Consider the following 10,472-nt stretch of genomic DNA (forward strand, 5'->3'; position numbering starts at 1 on the left):
AAGGAGATTGTTGGCATTTCAATAAGGATATTGAGAAGGTTGTTGGAGATCATTGCTATAACTGAAGAAGGATGATTACTATCTTAATAATATTATTTTATCATTGATGTCAATAAATTGATTTTCTGATTCAGTATGATGTTGCCATATCTTGAGAAGAATGTTTTGATGAGTATTAAGTGGTCGGTAAGTGACACAGAAAGGATGTGATAATGAAGGGGAATAATAAGTTATTCAATGGGCAACTATTACTGAGTTAGACAATGATGAGATGATGGTGTTTTGATTGTTTTGATATCCTACATAGGTTGTTGATTATAAATTTAATGCTATACTATGTCACCGAGCAAAGAACCTAGTCGATAAACCCTAAGGTACCTAGTCGGTAAAACCCTAAGGTTATTGATATTGGTTAAAGAGGGCAGAATGTCTACCGAGTGAAGTTTAGTATTTACCGAGTAACAACCAAGTTATAATAGATCGCATTGGATGGATAAAAGCATTATTTATTAAAGGATGTTGATGACCTGGAGATGATTAAGTGATTGGTATGTCATGCATGAAGTTTGTTGAGGATCAATGACATGGAAAACACAAGAGGAAGATCTACAGCACAGATTGAACCGCAATAACCTAGCACAAGTTCCAAGGAAGGAATGCAAGTTCCAAGGTAAGGTAAAACATTTTTCAGATCGAAGGATACATTGAACCTAGTCAAGTTTGAAGATTTGATGGCTAAGATTGATCATGAGAAATTTGATCAAGGAGATTAAGCTGTTAGAAATTGTTTATAAATAAGGAATTGTTGATGGACAATGTATGCGAGAAAATGTATGCACAATGATACTACAGTAATGTTTACCGAGCACAAAAGCTTGAAGTTCTGATTGAAGAACAGATTGAGAAGCCCAGCAAGCCCAACAAGGGACAAGATAAGTCGTATGACAAGATTGTTTTGAGCAAATAGAATCTTCTTTAGCATTTCAGATGTGAAGTTGTAGATATATTTTATTACTATTGTTTTGTAAGTGCCAGGAAAACTCTTAATCGAGTGGACTTAACAGTCTTATTTGTAAACCCTCTAGCAAGGTAACATTCTAAATGAGTGTTTGAAATCCTTTGACAAGGTCACTTCTAACAAATTGCAAGGCTCTAGCAACTCTAAGCAAAATCCCTTAACCGGGTCACATCTAGCAATGTGTTTGTAATCTTTAATAGGATAATGTTTTAACCGAGCATAATCTAGAAGGGTATATTTCTTAGTGGGTCTGAAATCCCATAGTTGTTTTTCCCTATTTGGGTTTGCACGTTAAATCTGGTGTTAAATGTGTTATGATGTTTTAAGTGTATCTGTTTATGAGTTTGAATGATTTACAGTCACAGTTGCATATCTGTAAAAGCTACCAAGGTTGAATCTATTGAATATATTGAAGATTAAGTTTTTATGATTCACCCCCCCTCTCATCTTAATTAACATCCTGGGTTGCCCCTAGAAACCCCATCAAAGTTAAGCTTGATCCATCCAGCATTGGGTGATAGCCACTTGCATTCTGCATGTGTTATGTCGTTGGATGGTGGACCTTTACCTATGAAGGGGGGTATCTTTAGACCCTTCCACCTTAGTCTCATTTTTTCATCCCAATAGGACACATTAATATCCCTCTGATTGTTAGAGGTCTGGTTGTTTACCATTTCAACTATGGTTGCTTTGATTTTATTGGTTAGTTGGGCCCAGTGCATTTTACTATCTTTGAAAACCCTCCTATTTATCTCCTTCTAGATTTCCCAGATCAAAATGGAGGGGGCTATGATCCATAAATTTTCATACATACACCCAATGTTCTGAATGGGCCAAGCCTGGAAAAGGCCAGAGAGAGTGCTAGGAATAGGGGTATATCAGTTTAACTGTTTTGTCAACCAACCCCAGAAGTTATGTGCATAAACGCACGTTAACAGTATATGATTAGTGTTTTCTTCCTCCATTTCACATAAAGGGCATCTGCTAGGGCCCTCAAACCCTAGTTTTCTGAAGGTTTCATTGGTGAGAAGTCAGTTTTGAATTTCCAGCCAGGCAAACAAGCTGGCCTTCAGAAGGTACCTTTTATCCCAACAGAGTGTTAGGGGCAGGTTGGTGCTTGGGTTATTTTTCTTGATTAACAGGTGTTTGTATCCCTCCTTAGTTTCATACATCCCCTTCTTGGATCTTGCCCACATCAATTTATCTTTTTCAGAGTTCAGTACAGGGTTTCGTGAGGCTAGGATACTTGCTAAGAGGGATCTTTCCTAGTCTGGTAAGTCTAAATTATTTAGTGATTTCCATCTCCATTGTTTGAGGCCCCCAATGCAGTATTCTTCCACATAATCTTTTACTTTATCACCCCACTGCTCTTCAAGGATGGGTATAATTTTGTTGAAGTTATGAAGGCTATTGATGGTAGTTTGAGCCCCTCGGAAATCTCTCCAGAATAGGGCATCCTCCCCATTTCCTAGATACCATGTTAGCTTGTCCGTTATGATATCTCTACAGTCCATCATAAAGTTCCAAAATCTGGAGCCTTTATGTGGATGGGATGTCCTAAAGATGCTTGTGGGATCTGAGTTATGAAGGTATATGTTAAATAGGATCCTTGCCCATTTGAAGTTAGGATTATTATACATCATCCAAACAAGCTTAGCTCCTAGAGCCTTACTTTGAATTTTTCAAGTCCTTGATACCTAAACCCCCAAGGTCTTTGGGCATGCATATCTTATCCCATGCTATCAATGGTAGTCTGAATTTGTCTTCATAGCCTTGCCAAAAGAATGCCCTTATATGTTTTGTGATTTCCTTTCTCTTAGTTGAGGGTAGATCCATACAAGAGAGTTGGTATGTTGGCATTGCTGAGAGAACCGCCTTAATCATGGTGGCCTTTCTAGCAGAGGATAACCATTTACCTTTCCAAGAGGATATCCTTTTTGTAATTTTGGAGACCACTTGATCCCATAATTTGGATGATCTTATCCCTTTGTCTAAGGGAAGTCCTAGGTACTTACATGGTAATTATCCTATATTGTATTTAAGAATATTTAAGATTTTCCTTTGGAGTTCTTTATTTGTGTTAAAAAAGATAATGTTGGATTTTGAAGTGTTGATTTCTTGTCCAGAAATCATAGTATAGCTGTCTAAGATTTTTTTAAGTGTTTTTGCTTCTGTTGTATTGCTCAGTCCAAACAACATGGTGTCATCAACAAATTGTTGATGAGTAATTGGTTCCATGTTTGAGGTAATTTTAATACCCTTCAACTGTTGTGTTTCTCTTTCCATGTTGATCATCCTTCCCAAAGATTCTACCATGATGATAAAAATAAAGGGGGAGAGGGGATCACCCTATCCGAGGCCTCTTGAGATTTCAAAAAAACCTTCTGAGGCCCCATTGACTAAGATTGAAACTCTAGGTGTTGCAATGCATTCGAAGACCAAATTGATCCATTGCCTATTGAACCTGAATGATTCAAGACATTTGCATAAAAAGTGCCACTCTACTTTATCATAAGCCTTTTTAATATCTAATTTTATCATCATGCTCGGTTCCTTATTATTTTGTATTGAATGGATTGCTTCTTGAGCAATGATTATGCCATCATAAATAGATCTGTCTACAACAAAACCAGTTTGTTCCTCACTAATGATTATGGGGAGAAGTATGTGAAGTCTATTTGCAATTGTCTTTGTGAGTAGTTTATAAAGGGTATTGCATAATGCTATTGGTCAGAAATCCTCAAAACAGTCCACTATTTCCTTTTTTGGAATTAAAGCTATGAATGTGTTATTTAGTTCTCTTAGAATTTTTCCTGAATTTCTCATTCCCTCTAGTGCTTCTGTAATTTCTTTCCCCATGAAGCTCCAGCATTTTTGAAAAAAGTGAGCTGGGAACCCATCAGGGCCAGGAGCCTTATCCGGTCCCATATAGAATAAAGTTGTTTCTACTTCTTCCATAGATAGTTTTTTATTAAGCATCATGTTGTGTTCTTTAGAGATTAATCTAGGAATGCATTTTAGAAATTCACTCTCTTCTGTTCTCCTAGAACCTTCTTTATTATTAAAGATATTTTCAAAATACTCTACTGCTTCCCTAGCTATACTATCAGGGTCCTCATTGAAGTCTCTTGAATTTAATTTTATTCTGTTGCTTCTATTTATAGCTCTTCTTTGTTGTGTGCTATTGTGGAAGAAGCTTGTATTTCTATCCCCAACTTCCAACCAATGTTCCCTAGATTTTTGTTTCCAATATATCTCTTCTCTTGCAAGGATTTCCTCATACTGGGCCAAATTTGTTTTTTCCTTTTGATATAGCCTATTATCCATCCCATGCCTAATTACCTCCTCATTAGTTCTTTCCATTTCTATCTCAATTTTCCTTTTTTGTGTGAAGATGTTTCCAAAGTGCATTTGTTCCATAGTGTTAATTGTTGTTTTATCTTTTTTAGTTTGGTGACTACTTTGAAAGTTTTTGATCCTATAACTTATGTTTCATTCCACCATTTTTCTATTAGTTGTATTATATTTTCATCCCTTAGCCACATTTTTTCAAAGCGAAAGGGGGTTTTGGTTGGCTTTAGTTCTTCTGATATGGTCAATTGGACCGAGAAATGGTCCGATTTTGAGAAAGGAAGAACTAAGGATTCATAAGACTGTGTGAGATTTCCACAAAGGAAGAATCTATCTAGATTTTCTGCAATGTTGCAGAAACCTTGTCTTCTATTATTCCAAGTGAAGGCTTCATTTTTTGTCTTGAATTCCATCAAGTTACACTTAGGAGTCCATTCCTTAAAGTCTTGACTTGTTTGGGTCATTTTTTTATTACCTCCCCATTTTTCCTTGGGATCGAAGGTGGCATTGAAATCCCCACCTCTTATGTATGTTTGATTTGTGTCACTTGATAGGAGATCCTCGATTTCATTCCACACTTGTCTTTTAGCTTGTGCTTGGATAGGTCCATAGACATTAATTATAATAAATTTTAAGTTGCTTTTGATGCTTATAGCCTAGCCACACATCCAATTTGGGTTTTTGCTTATAAGTTTAAAGGATATTAGCCTAGGATCCCATATGATGGTCAGTCCACCTGAGGCTCCACAAATAGTTTGTCCTTCTTTTTCTCTGATTCCTAATTTTTTGTTGAGGTTTGTCATCTCAGTGTTATTTAATTTAGATTCCTGTATTAAGGCTATCCCTGGATTGAATTTAGCTATGCAACATTTAAAGATACGTTGCTTGTTAGGGGCATTCAAGCCCCTAAGATTCCACGTAAGGAATTTCATAACACCATGCGAAGGTCCTTCCCCTTCCCTACCTCAAAAAGGTTTGTGATTTTAATCTGGCCAGCAGCACATCCTGCTTTGGTTAATAATTCCGCAATTGATTTTCTCCCTCTTTTTTCTAGTTCAGTAGCATAATCCAGGGGTAAGAAGGTTTCTATAGTTTTAGGTATTCCCAGGTTGTCCATCTTATCCATCATTACATCATATTTATGGTCTTGTAATTCTCCCTTGGTTACATTAAGTTTGCATAATTTTCTTGCTAACAATGCTTTTTGTAATGCCAGTTCTTTCTCATCTGCTATTTCATTAATGAATAGTTCAATGAGGTCATTTGTAACTTCATTGCCAACATACTCAAGGATACATTTGTTTTCTCTTTCCACCCTTTCTTCCCTTTCAATATCCTTTTCACTGATGTTATTGCTAGAGTTCTTTTTCTTTTTATTTTTTCCTTTTTTATTTTTTTTTCCTTTTTTGTTCTTGTTCTTTTTCTTTGTTTAGAGAATCTTTCCTTCTCTGTTGCATGTGGTGTTAGATTGGTTTTTGATTCCTCATTGTTATCCCCCATATAATCGATGTCTCCTATTGTTACCTCCTAGTTGTCAGTATTAACTCCATTCATCAGGGAGCTATATTCTTTTTCATTATCATCGCTTTGTTCTTTTGAGTCATTGGTTATTAATGGTGTTGCTTCTTGCTTATAGCTTTATTTGTTCTCTATATCATTCCCTCTTTGTTCATTCATTGGTTCTTTAAGTGTGTTTTCAATCTCTGTTTTATCTTTCTCATATTCAACCATTTTTTGATTGTTAACTAGTTCCTTAGCCCTAGGGTTTTGTTTGTGGAACAAAAATCCACCTTTTGGGTCGAATTTTATGTTTATACCCTTCTCCGTTCTAGAAACTTTTTTAGTCTTGATACTTTTTCCCTCTATAATCTAAGTAGGAGAGATAATTTCCTTGGCTGAGATATTACCCGTAAGGATCTCTGGATGAATCTGGTATATCGAATGGTTTGTAATGATTTTGATGGGTTTGAATTTCAGTTTGTCTATCTCCACTCTGACTAATATTTTTATGTTAGAGGAGTCCATATAATTATCCTCTATACCCTCAAAACTTCCCAAAAAAGCCCCTAATTTTTTTAGGGTATGAATGTGGATTAATTCAATTGGCATTGTAGTGAGCCGAATCCATTTGGGCACCCTTAGCTTATCAAAATCTTTAGGCGAGAAATTAGGTTTCCAATTAAAAAATTTGAAACAATAACCTTTAAAGAATCTATGATTATTCCTAAGTAAATGATTTTTGAGTTGACTTGAATTGCATTTAATAAACAGAAAATCATTCTCCAAACAAGTAATACTTATCTGGTTTTTTGTGGTAGACTTCAGCCACTGGAGGACATCAGAGGTGGACGCTCCAAATCCAAACCACTTGCCAAAGAGCCCTAGTTCATTGTAACAATCCCACAATTCATTTGTGTGATCATTGCTTATTATCATTATATTATCCGTGCTCATGCCCGGTGGCTTCTGGGTGTTGTTTGAGCATTGTTTAGGGTTGAATCCCTCCTTTCCCTTGGTTTGAATGATTGACTTAGAGCCAGTCGCAGTGGGTCTTCTTAACCCTAATTTTATTCTGTTAGCCCCTGAAGCAACATCGTTTTGGGCTCGAGACAATCTCTCTGCATGGTTGTATGGTAAATATGAAATCAAGCCATTATTAGGGTACCTTCTGTCCTGAGAATCCTTCGAGATTGAATGAAGATCCCCTTTCTGCTATGTTAAAGGAATTGCCTGATTTTTGAATGGTGCCCAAGGGTTCCGTTGTGTCCATCTCCCAATCGACTTTGCAATAATTGAGGGAGAAACACTTGTATTCTTCTGGCTGGATGGGGGACCCTTTGGAACCCCGACAAGTCTTTTGCATATGTCATTAAGCTATAAATTAGTCAAATTTTCTCCTGTGGCGCATGATTGAGAGGCATTTAGAGCTGCAAATCTGTTTGAGGTACCCACCGCATTTTTATGGACCCTCTATAAATTAAATCCACTTTGCCATATCCCATTATTCCTCCCCTGCCTTCGAGGATGTTTCGAGGGTTTTGCAGAAATGTTTCTGCTTATCGCAATGACATCTGTAGTTCGCATTTTCGCATAGTTTATTTTATATTTTCAAAAAATGTAGAAAGTTACATCTAATTAACTATAATATTATATATGTTATCTATTATAATTTAAATTGGATATTAATTATTGAATTTAATATTAATATTATACTTTTATGTATAAATTTTCATTATAGTATAGTAAATTGATTACATTACCAGATTTAATCTATTTTAATATTATATCTATTATTATTATTTTATTTTTTTAATATATTTGTTAAATTCTACATACCCCACACACATATAATTTAAACTAAAAATTTATATCTAATGTGTTGATTGTGACATCTAACTTAAATTTGACATTGAACCCTACCTACCAAGTCATTTTATTTTTTACTAACATGTACACAAGGTTTATTTATATCTCTTTTTGTGAAATGTATTCAAGAAATGCATTTAAAGGGGTGAGAATTCTATACTTCATCAAGCATTATAGAAGATAATTTTTGGATCTCTTTGCAGAATGCATCAATCTCTTTAGAAAATGCCTCAACCTTTCCAATCTCACCCTGAAACTATTTTCATTAACTTTACACAAAGAGATATAGTCATTTATTCTAATGTAATTAGTTTCTATGCTAATTCCTTCTAATTGTATACTTTCATGTTCCCTCACTCTCTTTTTATTTAAAGTCCTTTTTCCTATCTAAATCATATATTTTTCTAATTTCCATTTCTTTCAAATTTCCATTTAATCTTACCTACTTTTCCTTGATTCAATTCTTTACATTCCTTTCCTTACTCTTCTTCAACTATTTTAGTTTCCTAGCACCATTACTCCATTTTATCTACTTGTTTATCTCCACATCCATCATATTCTATTAATACTTTTGTCAACTAAATTTATAAATAATAAAAATCAAACCAACCATATTACACCATTATATAATAAATTAGATGATTACATATTAAATATCCCACGAGAGTACCCATACATTATGGGATAAAGGAAACAAATGCCACATGACTTTTTTAAATGACTAGTAATAAACATATATAAACCAAAAATAAATAATAGATAACTTATAAATATATAATGATATATTAAATTTTATGTGTCAGATATAGATGTCATGGTAAAATTATTAAAGATATGATTATGCATAACAAATTTAATACTTATATATTATTTTTTTTAGGCAATAGCTACAAAGTCTATTTATATAAATATCTAATCTCTCAATTCTAATGTATCAATTCTACTTCACACCAATTGATCAACATTATAGACAAATACCATATTAATCAAATACAAAGAAATTAATTTTAAAATTAACTTACCATTTTTACATTTTTTATATTCATAATCTTGTTTGTAGTTATGTTCTAAATATTTTTATATATAATTCTAATTCTATTACTCGTACTTTATAATGTACTTTTTTATATTTTTGACTTACTAATCTACATAACATTTTTAACTAACATTTATCTTCTCCCTATAGTACATGAGTTATAGGAGAAGCTAAAATTGATCAAGTTGTCCCTCTTTCCTTCTGAGGACAAACTCATTTGGAAATGGAACCCTAATGAGGTGTTTTTAGTTAAATCTACCTACCGCTGTCTCCTAACGATAGTGTTGGTGTAATTAATTATTCATATTGGATATTATTACATTGTACTTAAGTTTACTTAGGATAATGCATTTCATAGTAGTTTGGGTATGAGACACTTGTGTGTTTGTGCCGCATTGGGATAGTGTGTGTAGGATAATTTCCACCTTTTATGGTGTGATCTTATTACTACTCTATCATATCCACTTATTGTGGAGTGATAATTGCACCCTCGGTGGGTGATCCACCTCATGTGGAATATTTTATTATTTCTCCTGCCTACCATACCGATTTCATACCTACCCTTGTTTCTTATTGAGCCACATGTCATGTTTGTGTGCTCACATATCCATTTAGCCTTGCCTATATATGCAAGCTAATATTCATTGTTTGTAACACTATTGATATTTTGATCATCTATCTATTGATGAGAATACAATTTATTCTTGTCTTATATTTTGTTTCTCTTTTGTACTTTTCATTGAGCTCTTGATCTTGGTAAAATTTGATATGTTATGAGCGTCATTAGAGCATCATTGATTCATCTTTTGAGAGGCGTTATTATGGCGTCAAGAGCTAGATCTGAGGAGAAGCATCTTTTGGAGGCGTCCTAGACCAGATTCAACCTCCCCATTGCGTCCAGGTGGCCATTTCCATGACTTTTGACTATAAATTTTCCTATATTGGGTGAAAGTCAAATTTGGGCAGTACGGTACGGATTTTTGAGAAAATAAAATAAAATTATTTTCTGCAAAAAAGAAAAAAAAATTTCAGCAAACAAATATTCATTTTTATTCTGCTCACTCACTAGCTCCGCCACACAATCTCCCACCATGTGGCCCACTTACTGGCCATCAGCAGCCCAGTTGGCTACCACATCATCCACACAGTCAGTGTATTGTGCTCTGTCATTGACCGTACGCCACATGACACATCTAGTTAGCAGTCCACCTCAGCATTACCGTACATACCAGTCATTATTTTCGTACATCACGTGTCATAATATGGTTAGTCCATGTCATCCATCTATACGGTACAGACGCCCAATCAACAAGGAGGTGAAGTTTTCGCGATGACTAGACGATCGTCAAATTTAACCTCGTGTTTTGCTGACGTCGTCATTTTTTTGAAAATTTGGCAGGCCCCTCCATTGAGCTTTTCGATTTTGCAGTCCAACTTTGGAAGGCCATATCTTTCTCATTTTTGCTCCTTTTTGGGTGCAAATTTTTTTTTGAAATGGGCTAATTTTTCATGTACTTTCTCGTGGTGGAATTATTTTTTGATTTTCATGGACAAATTTTTCATAAATCTCAATTTTTGGTGACTGTACCTGTCCAATCCCCATTTCTGCAACTTCCAGGACTCCGTTTGGGCTCATACAAACTCCTTTCAGGTGCCATTTTTTTTGAAAGTGCATAATTTTTCATCTACTCTCATAATATG

This window comes from Cryptomeria japonica, chromosome 9 (assembly GCF_030272615.1).
Source record: "Cryptomeria japonica chromosome 9, Sugi_1.0, whole genome shotgun sequence".
In the NCBI taxonomy this organism is placed as follows: Eukaryota; Viridiplantae; Streptophyta; class Pinopsida; order Cupressales; family Cupressaceae; genus Cryptomeria; species Cryptomeria japonica.